This window comes from Athene noctua, chromosome 1 (assembly GCF_965140245.1).
Source record: "Athene noctua chromosome 1, bAthNoc1.hap1.1, whole genome shotgun sequence".
Taxonomy (NCBI): Eukaryota; Metazoa; Chordata; class Aves; order Strigiformes; family Strigidae; genus Athene; species Athene noctua.
In genome coordinates, this window is record NC_134037.1 from 179,740,169 (window position 1) to 179,752,660 (window position 12,492).

A 12,492-nucleotide genomic window follows, 5' to 3' on the forward strand; every position below is an offset into this window, starting at 1 on the left:
CCACCGGCTCACGTTACGGAGTGTTCTCGATGCTCCTCTTGGTTCCGTGGCACTGCCATGCGCCCTGCTAGCCGAGGCCTGGCTGAGGGCGGTGAATTCACGGCCTTGCAGGCTCCTCCGTCCCCAGGAGGATGGGGGGCTGCCGAGCTGCTCCCTGAGACTCTGGGGGAGGGCAAAGCCGTGGGTAACGTCAGGTCCGGCCGCCGTGGTTTTCAGGCTGCAGAGCCTCTTGTGTGCGCCATCCACGGCCCCAGGTTTCAGCATACAATAATGTCTGGTTATCGCACCATCAGATTCAATTTTGGTTCTTCGCAAACCACTCTGTTATAAATGCAGAGGCAGAACCAGAAAATAACTTTTATGAATTTATTGAAATGAGAACAAGCAAAACAAAAAAAAGGTTCGGTACGCCGGGGAGCGGGGGGGTGGGGTTTCTGCTCCGCACCGACGGACGGAGGACGCCGCCTGGATGGATGCGCGACGACAAAGCGTAAACAAACCCACCACTCTTTATAGTCTTTCTAATACATATTCATAAGATGGGAGTGGTTTAGTCCACACAAACGCAGTGGGATTCTCAAATCTCAGCTTTTCTGACGTCTCCTTTTCTTACTAAAACGAGAGTCCTTCTGACAGGGGATTTTCCAGTACTTTTCCACATTTGCAATAACTGTCCATATGAGTCTTTATTTACTTGATAAAAAACCTCCAAACCATTTTAACAATAGGACTACAATAAATCTCTTTCAATTTATGTACATGGCAAAACATCAGCAGCACCATGCTCCTCATATTGAAGTCATTTTTAACATGAATCACCACCATATTCTTCACATCCGTCACCTTTTATTTAAATTGATTCATGTTTGGGTTTCAAAATGTTCTAGGGTTCGTTGTACAGAATTTCGGTGTTCTGTTTTCTTTATCTTAATTATCGTTAGTGGGTGTACTTTTTCTCCTTTGGCCAATTCAGGATTCATTGGTATTGCCAAGATTTGCATTCCTTGAATGACTGAATGAATCAATCTAATAAAACATAGCATCATTCATGGTATGTGTAAGTGTCCACTGGCACTTACTTTCTCCCACATCAACTCCTCCTTTCCGAGTTCGGTTCAAGCAAAATTTACCTTTGTTGGGGAACTGAACTGGCCATGTTTCACTGTCTTCCCAGGTAGCATTACTAACATCACTGTAGTTACTTACAATTTGTGATGGGAAAAGCAGTACAGAGACCCACAGCCAGCTTGATAACCCTAAAGGTCTCCCACAAACCCAGCAGTGACTTAAGTTGAAGGTTTTACTTAAAGTTTTTGCTAATAGAACGAATTAATTATCTTCAAAGTGGTCATATGGGCTGGTAATATTTTGACCCTTTTTTAGCCATTATGAAGTCATTAACATATATAGTGAGGAGAAAAAGCCAGCTACTATAGTGAGGTCCAGTATGGCACATTTTTTCATGTTTCCCCCTGGATGACCCATTGGGTTGCTGCCAAAGGTCGGGTTTGTATCTTCTTAACAGCAAAAATGGAGGCCAATCCGGTCTTGCCATCACTTGGACTTATCATCAGTTTTTCTCCCACTCTTCTTTTTCTTAACTGTATGAACTGACTTACATTTCTATTTGAAACAGTCTAAAGCCAAAACCCACAGATATTATAACTTTTTAACATATATACATACACACAGGGTTCATGCAGATGATTCAGGATCTCACTACTGTTGATGTTACTTAGTCTGTTTCAATAAGTCCAGTCTTATTTTAACTTCGTCGTACTTGAAGCTTCAGATCTCCAGGTGCTGACTCGATCTTCCAATTGGGTTCACCTGTGACTGGTCCTTTCACTCTGGAAATATGAGTCTATCCTCTTTTAGCAGTTCTTACAACTGTCTCTGTAGTCAGTAACCCTGTCACTGAAAACCGGGATAAAAACTTATTGACACCAATGTGATGTAGATAAGCAGACACTTCTTTATTGACAGCCAGACATGTAGGGGAGTGCTCTCACCAACAACACGTGCCGAGCACCAGAATCATACACCTTATGTAGAACTTTCTCATACATATTCATTAAGTATTCATACATAAGCATACAACTTCCAAGAAATCATTAACATATTCTCCTCCTATTTCCGATTCTGCGCAGTAAAGGTTAGAAATGTCTAGAAATGGGTCTGGGGTGTAATGTGAGTAGGTGGTCCATGAGTCGGTGGTCACGATCTCCCCCTGCCAGAATTACCTTTTGCTTAAGAACACAGTTTTCTTGGCAGGTACTGCAAGCTGTTATGGTTACTTCCCTCAGTTCCCATTAATCCTGGACCTTGACAACTACCTGCGTTCTTCTAGTCCTATATATGTATTATAAATCAGTTTACAAATCACCTTGTGTTTTGTTACCTAGGTTCTAACCGTTCCTACTAAACAATTATGACCAATCCCTTCGGCCTTGGTATGGGGCTGTACAGGGAATTTTAGAGTAGCTGTCGGTTGCTAGATTCAAAATACAATAAATGTAAAATGATTTTTACTAGAATATCTTTTAACTCTATACTTACATTAAAATCAAACAAAATTTCACTTCAGTTGATAATAAAATCAGTAACAACACCAGGAATGGTCCTTCCCATCTAGGAGATAAACTTTCCTCCTTCCAAGTTTTAATCACTACGTTGTCACCAGGTTGTATTTTGTGTACTGTAAAGCCTAAAGGAGATGTCTGGGCTAATATTATTTTAATTCTTAATCCGTTCAGGGTTTTTTCAGTAATTTTAATATATTGTTGAGTTGTCATGTCTTCTATTAATGGATGCCCTAAAGGCATACCTTGGGAATATGGCATCCCCTATAGCATCTCAAAAGGTGAGAGACCTGTCTCTGAATTTCACATTGTTCTAATATGGAGTAAGGCTAAGGATATGCATTTAATCCATGAGAGTTTAGTTTCTATCGTTAATTTAGATAACTGTTGTTTCAAGGTCTGATTCATTTGCGCTACCCGTCCAGAACTTTGTGGATGTCACTGAGTGTGATATTCCAAGTAATGCCCAGAGCTTCTGTAACCAACTTTATGATTTTAGATGTGAAATGAGTACCTTGATCCGAATCAAATGCTTTTTTACAATTCCAAATCATGGTATAATTTGTTCCAGTAATATTTTAGTTACTGATTGAGCAGTCACTCTGGTGGTTCTAAACAATTGAAAAGACCTTTTAACATCTGGTAAATTTAACACCGGAGGCTCAGCCAGTGTTTATTTCAGTTTCTGAAATCTATTCTCATCCTCCTCAGTCCATTTCAACCTGTCAGACACTAGCTTCTCATATGAGAATTTTATCTTTTCACTATATCCCTCTATCCATTGTCGGCAGTAGCCTAATAATCGTAATACTTGACGAATTTCTCTTTTTGTTTTGGGTGCTGATAAAGACAGTATTCCTGATATCCTTTTAGGATCTAATATTTTTTTCCCTTTACTGAGCCAGTGTCCTAAGCACTTCATTTTCCACAAATGGTAATTTAGATTTTGAAACCTTTAATCCTTTTTCTCTTACAAAGTTCAGCAATTCTATAGTCCCCATCCTGATATCATTCTCAGTTTGTCCAGCTATTAATAAATCATCTACATATTGTAAAAACTTTATTTTTGAGGATGGCTTGAATGTCTGCAGTAACTTTTTTAATGCCTGCCCAAAAAGGTTAGGCAATTCTGTAAACCCTTGGGGAAGCACTGTCCATCTGAGTTGTTGTTTTCTATTATTAGATAGGTCTTCCCATTCAAATGCAAAATAGTCTTTGTTCCCCTCGTCCAGGGGGCAAGCCCAAAATGCATCCTTTAAATCAATTACACTGTACCAAATACAGTTAGGGGTATTTGGTTAAGCAGCATATAGGGTCTTGCTACCACAGGGAAACAAGACACAGTTTGCTGATTTACAGCCCTTAAATCTTGCATCAATCTATAAGATTTGTCTGATTTTAAAAAAGGTGTATTATGTGGAGACATACAAGGTTCCAATGTGCCTTTACTTAATAATTCGTCTATAATTGGTTTCAGCCCCTCTCGACCCTTTAGGGGAATGGGGTATTGTTTTATCTGAATTGGTGTCTCCGGATCAATTATATCAGTTTTAATAGGCGTTAGTTTAAGCTTTCAAATCTCTCCTTTTGTATACCAGACTTTAGGATTTATCTGTTGCTCGTCTTTTTCTGTTAATGTATAAATTTTTATTTTTATTGTACTATTATTTTTAATCTCAGCTTCGTAATCAAATCATTTCCTAAAAGGTTATTTTTAGCTTCTGGTAGCAATAATAAATCCTCTGTAATTATACAATGTTGGGATTCTATCTTAACATTCCCGACAATTGGTACTTTAAATGGTTCTTCTTTACTTTCTATTACTAGAGCAGTTCTGGTGTTTTTGTTTTTTTTGGGGGGGGGGGGTTGTTTGTTTGTTTGTTTTTGGTGGGGTTTGTTTGTTGTGTTTTTTTTTTTTTTTACTTTACATCCCCTCGAAATATTTCTTACAGTTGATTTTTCTGCACCCATATTTACTAAAAATTCAAACTCTTTGGGGACTTAATTTTATGAAGTGCTCCTTTGACGTCTTTGTCCCCAGAGAACAGAGCTCCCGACTCCCCTATTCTTCTTTAAACATCCTTTTATCCTGCTCCTGCTTTCTACAATTCTGCTGTAAGTGTCCCTTCTTTCCACAACAATAGCATGCTAATTCGTTTTCTCTAATTACTGCCCCTCTCTTTTCACCACCCAAAGCTCCAGGTAAACGCAGTAGAATGAGATCTCGATTTCTCCTCTTTCCGCTGAGTTTCTCTGACTGCCGCAACAAATATTTTCGCCTTTGCTTTCTGCTTTTCTTCGTCTCTCCTAACATACACTTTCTGTACTTCTCTTAATAGCTCCTGGAGACTCCAGTCTTGCCCAGCGTCTACTTTTTCTAACTTTTTCCTGATAGCACCTCACGAATTGGCTACGAATTGAGTTTTCAATAAAGCCTATCCCACAGGGCGTGTCGGGTCTACCCCCGAATATTATACGTTTGTAAATTCTTTCTTAATCTTTCTAGCCAATCAGTGGGTGATTTATCTCTCCCTTGATGTTCGCTAAAGGCTTTATTAATGTTTTTGCCCCCGAGGAACTGCTTCTCTAATGCCGGCCACTGTTAAATTTCTAAGGTCCCTTATATTCTATCGGCCCTGTTCTTGTTGATGATCCCAGTTAGGGCGGACATTGGGCCATTTCTGATCTGCCGGCAGCTCTGCTTGATTTTGCAGTTCCCACAAACGCATTCCGTCTTATCTAATCATTGCCTTTCCTCGGTCGTAAAGAGGACTCCCATAATTGACTGCATTTTATTCCAGGTACAGATGTTAGGTCCCAGGAATTGATCAAGCCTTTCAGATACCCCTAATGGGTCATCTAAGTTTTCTCATTTCTTTCTCGAATGCTCTCACGTCTCCAGTGTTGAGGGGGACACTTACAAATCCTGTTCCCCCTGCGCTTCCTCCCATAAGCACTTCCCGTAAGGGGTACAGATTGCCTCCCCAAACCTCTGCTCCATTTTCTTGGAGCACAGTGTAGTTTCTCGAATCTTCTCAGCTTTTCTGGCATTGTTTTTCCACTCCTTTTCTTGCTAAAACGAGAGTCCTTCTGACAGGGGTTTTTCCAGTACTTTTCCACATTTGCAATAACTGTTCATATGAGTCTGTATTTACTTTATAAAAAACCTCCAAACTGTTTTAACAATAAAACTACAATAAATCTCTTTCAACTTATGTACATAGCAAAACATCAGCACCATGCTCCTCATATTGAAGTCATTATATTTTTAACATGAATCACCACCATATTCTTCACAATTCTTAATGGGAGAAACCCAGCTCAGATACAGAGGAGTATCAACAGCTGCAAAGGTTGTTCTCACTGAGCTGTACATAGTTGGATATCAGGGCTCCAGTTCATACAAGAATGCTGTGGGCCTTTGGCATTGACAAAATGTAGAAATTTCAGCCTCACCTACTATATTAACAATTTAATGTGTTTTTTTTCCCTACTTCTATCTTCTTCATCTATATATACCGACCTTCTTTTTTAAAATTCTGTGTTGGGCATAGGGAGGGTCGGCAGGTCTAGGACATTCTGCTGAGGCATCCCCTGAGTGTGCTCACACTTACCCCTGGAGGCCCAGGGACTTCCCTGGGGGAATATGTTTGGGGAGGGATTCAAAGAAGAGCCAGAATGGTGATGGGACCGGATCCGCTCGTGGCTTGGGGCAATGAAATGCCATACGACAGCCTGCAGGACCAAAGCATAGTTTAGCAATGCCATGGAGATACTAAAGCAAGGCTATAGAAGGGCAGTCCCTGCAGCTCCGGCCAAAAGCTCTACCAGGAGGTGAAAGAGATGTCTGCAAAGTGCTGTGCAAGGAGAGAGGATGGCTTGTATCTTTTATCACATAACCTAATATCCCCCCCACTAAAAGCTGGTCTGCACACCCACAAAGGAGCAAGGAGAGACAATGGTGGTGGGGGGAAATCCAATTAACACCATCCTGGCTACTCCCAGGTGATTCTCGGAAAAAGACTCTACAACTTGAATAGAGTTCTAAAGCAGGTATGTTTACTCCAGCGCCGGGGTGCAAGGGGATCTCTCCACAAAGCTTGAACACCCATCGCACATTTTACCAAAAACGTATAGAGTGTGGATATCCATATTCATTGGATTCCGTAACACAAACACGTATGCATGAGTAAGGCTGGGTTAGTTCTAAAGGCTGATGTCAACAGTTTATGTCATCTTTGCACCTGCGCATCGCCTCCTGGTGGTTGCCTTTGGGGGTCTTTGGGAGGAAGGCTTGTAGTCTTTCTCACCTTGTTTTTTCCCCGGAGCATGCGCAGATTCTCTTGGCCAGTTTCTTGAATAACAAGAGTGTTTTTCAGACGGTTTACTTTCTATCTTATCTAAGAGAACCAATAGAACTTCTACCATTCGTATATGGCTATCTTTACTCATTAGCAAAATTCCAACTAGTTAGAGCCACCTGTTACTGAAGGACAAAAGTATAATATTTTGCTGAACATTGTAATCCGTGCTAGATTTTCACAGTGAACTGCTTTGTTTTATGAACACAGTAGTCCTTGGTAAAATTCCACAGAACATTCTGGGCAAGCAGGATTCTTAGCAATATTTAAAAATTACTATAACTTGCTATAAATAAGTAAATAAGTTGCTAAGCAGCTTTCTATAAGTAAATAAGTAAATAAATCTCAAAACAAGTAATCATTTCTCTGTATCACAGAGGCCATTGTCCCATCAAAGGCCCTTCTCAACATGCCCGGAGGAGCCCAGGGGCACAGAGGCAGGCAGGAACTTGAAGTAAGGACTCAAAGAAACAAAGGCCCTGGCTGGGCCCCTCCCAGGGCTGCCCCAGCAGAGTCTCATGCCCAGGGTCCAGGCATGAAACCCATCAAATGAGTCAACACTAGAACATCTTTCAGACTAAGGGGATGTTGTTGCCTAGGGGAATGGGGCACATTATGGGGGAAGAGCATTTCAGGCTTGCACAGGACTTACTGTGAGGCATTTAGGGGATGAACCAAAAGCAGGGAAAGGGATTAATTGAGGTGAACTGGGAAGGAACAAGTGTATTGTCATATTAAACTCATTTCTAGCTCTCCAAGTTCTCTATTCTATGCACACATGTGTATGGGGGTCTGAGTGCAGCAACAGGAGTCAGGCCATGTGTTGGAGGGCCCGTGTACCTGTGCTGCAGCAGTTGGGGCAAATGCAGGTGTATGAGTGAGCATGTGAGCACTAGTGAAGGTCAAGCTGGATTGTCCAGCTGGTAGGTGAAGTGAGCTGGGAGCCAGGGGTGTCTCTAAGGGTGAGACCATGGGACATGAGACCATGGGACAGGTGGCTACTGGGGACCAGGGGAGTCCTAGCCAGCTGCTGGAGAGGCCATAGGGTCTGGGGGGTCTCAAGGGATGAGGGAGGTATGTGTGTGTGTCTAAAGGGCAAGACCAAAGGGTAGTGACTACTGGGGTATCAGGGTGCCCCGGCCAACACAGGGTCCGAGAGTGGTTCTGTGTCTCTACGGATGCAGCCATGGAGGGGCTGACTGTTGGGGACCAGGGGAGTCCCGGACAGCTCTGCATATTTGTGGGGCAGTGGGCTGAGATTGTCTGCACCAGCAACTGCAGAGGGGCTGCGGTCTCAGGGACTCATATGCCAGCAACTGAGCAGACTGCATCAATGCTTTCTTTATCACTTTCTCATCCTTAGCACCTTTAAAAAGCCTTTTCTCTCTTTGACATAGATAGCAAGGTGAAAGACCAGCATCTAGAAGCCCCATCTTGAACTGAATCAGTGCAGTACATCCAGTTTCTTACACAAGTTTCTTCACCAAAACACATCAGAATTTTGTGATGGTTTCCAGTTAAAGTACTGGGCTGAAAGAGCACTAAGTAAGCGAGAGTTTCATTTTCCCATAAAATTTGGGATGATTGGACAATGCCTGAGTAATTGGGAGCCCAGCCAACAATGCTGTATTCAAAACCAGCTTTTATCTTTTCCTTTTTTTGCAGAAACAGAGGAACTTTTTTATGGTAGGGCAACATTCTGTATGGACGTGAGGAAGCAATCCCTGAAAAGAATGATTTGGGAACAGGTAGGTTTTGAGAGGCCACAGGGGCTGAATGGGCACTGAGACACTGACCAGAACAAGGGATAGAGGATACTGCTGACAGCGGAAAGGAAGTACTCAGGGCAAGGATAAAGAAATGTTGCTTTGAAAGAAAACAGGTTGAAAAAGTTTGTTGGTTATCTGATTTCCATAGTCTTGTGGGGCAACGGTATTTGGAGGAGCTAGGAGAAGAAAGATTAATTTTAAAGTAGGGCTAAGAGGAGTTCAGTCTTTAGGTAGCAAAGCTAAATTTCAAGGAATGATCTGATATAGTAGAGGCTGTAACACCTCTGTTGTGAGTTACAGCATGCTGTTTTAGAAAGTTTTGTCTTGAAGATATAAAGTAGTAGACATTCCTCTATATTTCTATAAATGTTGTTTCAGTGGCTATCATCTAGGCATGATAGATTTGCCAATAAAATTTAAGGAAGTGGAGGTAGGCAGGAGGTTATTATAGGGAAATCAGTCAGCCAATAGTTAATGCATTTGAATGCAGAATCATAGTTCCAGAAGTGAGAAAACCTGAGCTACAAAGAATTTCTTTTTCTTGGATCAGTTTGCACAGGAAATTTCCTTAAATTAATTTGTTGACAATCTTTCCTGGTACTCATGGTTATTGGCTCCAGTAAAATAAAAATATCAGTTTACCTACTTTATCTCTTTCTGTAATGTCTTCATTTTGGGTTTGAAACTTGGCATTTTGTAGTGCTGGACATTTCAAATGACAAGTGAAGTTGTAGAAAGTTGCAGAAATTACAGTCTAAATTTACATTATCAGGATTTGCTTGATGGTTCAGCTGGCTTGGCAAAGTGAAATGCACAGAACCAGTGTCATGACCTGGACTGGGAGCCCATATTGTCATTGTTCTGTTAACCCTCAGGTTAAATTAAGGTGAAATGACACCAAAGGACTGGTTAAATTGTTTTACTTGTGGTAGAAACAACTTAAACTTGGAAAAGCATAATAAGTAATGTGATCTCTTATAAATCTATAAGAAAGAAAAGGAAGGAGAGGAGAGGAGAGGAGAGGAGAGGAGAGGAGAGGAGAGGAGAGGAGAGGAGAGGAGAGGAGAGGAGAGGAGAGGAGAGGAGAGGAAAGGAAAGGAAAGGAAAGGAAAGGAAAGGAAAGGAAAGGAAAGGAAAGGAAAGGAAAGGAAAGGAAAGGAAAGGAAAGGAAAGGAAAGGAAAGGAAAGGAAAGGAAAGGAAAGGAAAGGAAAGGAAAGGAAAGGAAAGGAAAGGAAAGGAAAGGAAAGGAAAGGAAAGGAAAGGAAAGGAAAGGAAGGGGAGGGGAGGGGAGGGAAGGGAAGGGAAGGGAAGGGAAGGGAAGGGAAGGGAAGGGAAGGGAAGGGAAGGGAAGGGAAGGGAAGGGAAGGGAAGGGAAGGGAAGGGAAGGGAAGGGAAGGGGAGAAAGAGAGTCAAATCTAGTTAGCACCCCTGGATCCAGTGATGTCTCAGGTTGGTAATCTTGGGTGGTGGGTGCACACACAGCAGTTTTCTCTTGCCTTTTAAGTTCATTTTACCATCTGATGAGCATACTGGACAAAGAGAGACAGGTAGTCCACAAACTCATTTCCATGAGAGACAAGGAAAAAGGTGGAGCATGGTTCTGCACATACACTGAGGGGGCATGGAGTGGACCAACCCTCTTGTCCGATTGACTCAGTGGTTGTGCTTACCCTGCTGGTTTTACTTCTACCTCAGTTCTCACAGATTTTTGCTGACTTCATGCTGCTTGAGCAATCATCTGGCTTCTGGGGCAGAAATGTCACCTCTTTGGGCTTATGCAATGGAGCCAGTGATTAGAATCATAGAATCACAGAACCACAGAATCATGGTGACTCCACCACCTCCCTGGGCAGCCTATTCCACTGTCTGACCACTTTTTCTGTGAAAATTTTTTTCCTAATGACCAGTCTGAACCTCCCCTGTTGCAGTTTTGTTCTGTTCTAATCCCTGTGAGAAGAGACCAGCACCAACCTCTCTACAATGTCCTTTCAGGTAGCTGTAGAGAGTGATGAGGTCTCCCCTCAGCCTTCTCTTCCACAGACTGAACAGGCCCAGCTCCTTTAATCTCTCCTCATAGGATTTGTTCTCCAGGCCCTTCACCAGCTTCCTCGTCCTCCTCTGCTCTTGCTGCAGTGTGGTCCTTGTGCTTGATAAGAAACATTTGGTTTCACTCAGTCCACGTTTTCCCCCTTTGAAGTTTATCTGAGGAGTTTGGCAATGCCACTGCAAGGGAGCGGGGAGTGCATCCTTTGATACACTCCTGCTCCCTTGGGTGACATTCCTTAAGACTAATCACAAAGGCCAGTTTGTCCTTTTATGTGTTTTATGTGTTGATGAATGTTTGGGGAATTACTTCCTTCAGTTCCTTACAACCTGATCACAGCATTAGGATAATATGGTCTGGCATCAGTACTTAGAGGGTATGGTCTATACTGCATTCACTTTGCTTTGGGACAGCTCTTAAATTATCTACAAAACCCAAGAAAACAGTGAAAGGGTGAAGAACAATTTAAAGGATTCATTTTTGGGGCTCTACCATTCTTAAATGGTCATAAACCCATTTATTTTCATTACCCATAATGAAGAAACTATGTAAGGGTGTCTGCTGCTGAGTAAGCCTTTAATGCATGCCAAAAAGAGGTACATTTTAAAAAGAGAACATTAAAGGATGAACACTAAATATAATAAGAGTATAATAGTCCTGTGCCAGCTTTTTAAATATATAAATAAACTTGACCACTTAGGAACTGAATGCCATGTTCCTACAGATTTTGAATGTTTTTTACTCATAAAAATGTTTTTAATCTGATGATTTATTTTTTCAGCTTTGGAGGCTTGTAATAGAACTAAGCCACCTGACCTAGATTCAGTGTGACTCATTAAGAGACTGGCCAAGACACAGGTTCGGTCATGTTACTTAATTTTCTCAGTCTCAGTGAAAACCATAGTGTGAATTTCCACAGGAAACTCAAAGGATGATTGCTTATTTTGTAGATGTGTGGGTTTTGAGTGATAGAAAAAGAAAGCAGTCTAACGCTAAATCAAAACTATCGCAAAACCATTATTAGAGGGCAAGGCTTCTCTTATTTGTTCAGGTGCCATTAGCAAAAAGGCTTATTTTTCTGCCTCAGTACCTCACTGCTAGGTGTGGACAATGTTGTTGTAATACGGATGAACAGTATGAATTAACCTATGAGTTGATCAAGAAATTTCTTTGGCCTTTGTTATTCTTCTTTTCAGACTGAGGGAGCAGTTCCTGCCTCTCCTGTCACCCCAAATGAAGATGCCAGTGAAGTGAAAAGGGAGATGTAGGGGTAGTTGTTTCCTCACAGAAACAGCTTATGGTTTGCAGCATTTTTCTGAAAAGGCAATAGTAAGAAATATTTGTGTCAGAGCTTGATAATATTTTGTTAAAAAAAACCCACAAAAAACTGACAGCTACCTATTTAGAGTGAAAGTGCACAAAAGCTACCACTCCTATCCATGATGCTGTCACTGCCATCACTGTTTTGCACAAGTTTTTAATTTACCTTCTAAGAAAACAGTAAACTTAACTGAGAATGCCGACATCTGTTGTAAGATAAATTTCTCTTAACATTCAGAGTGGCTTTTTGATTTTCCAACTCTGGGGGAGATTAGATAGCAATGCAAGTGAATCTAGCGGGAACCCTGTATTTAGTTGCTTACCTGTTGTCCTGACCTTGAGCCTATGTTGGAGGATGTGGATTCCTTACAAATACTTTTCCTCAGTTTTCTCTTTGGGGAGTACAGATGATATA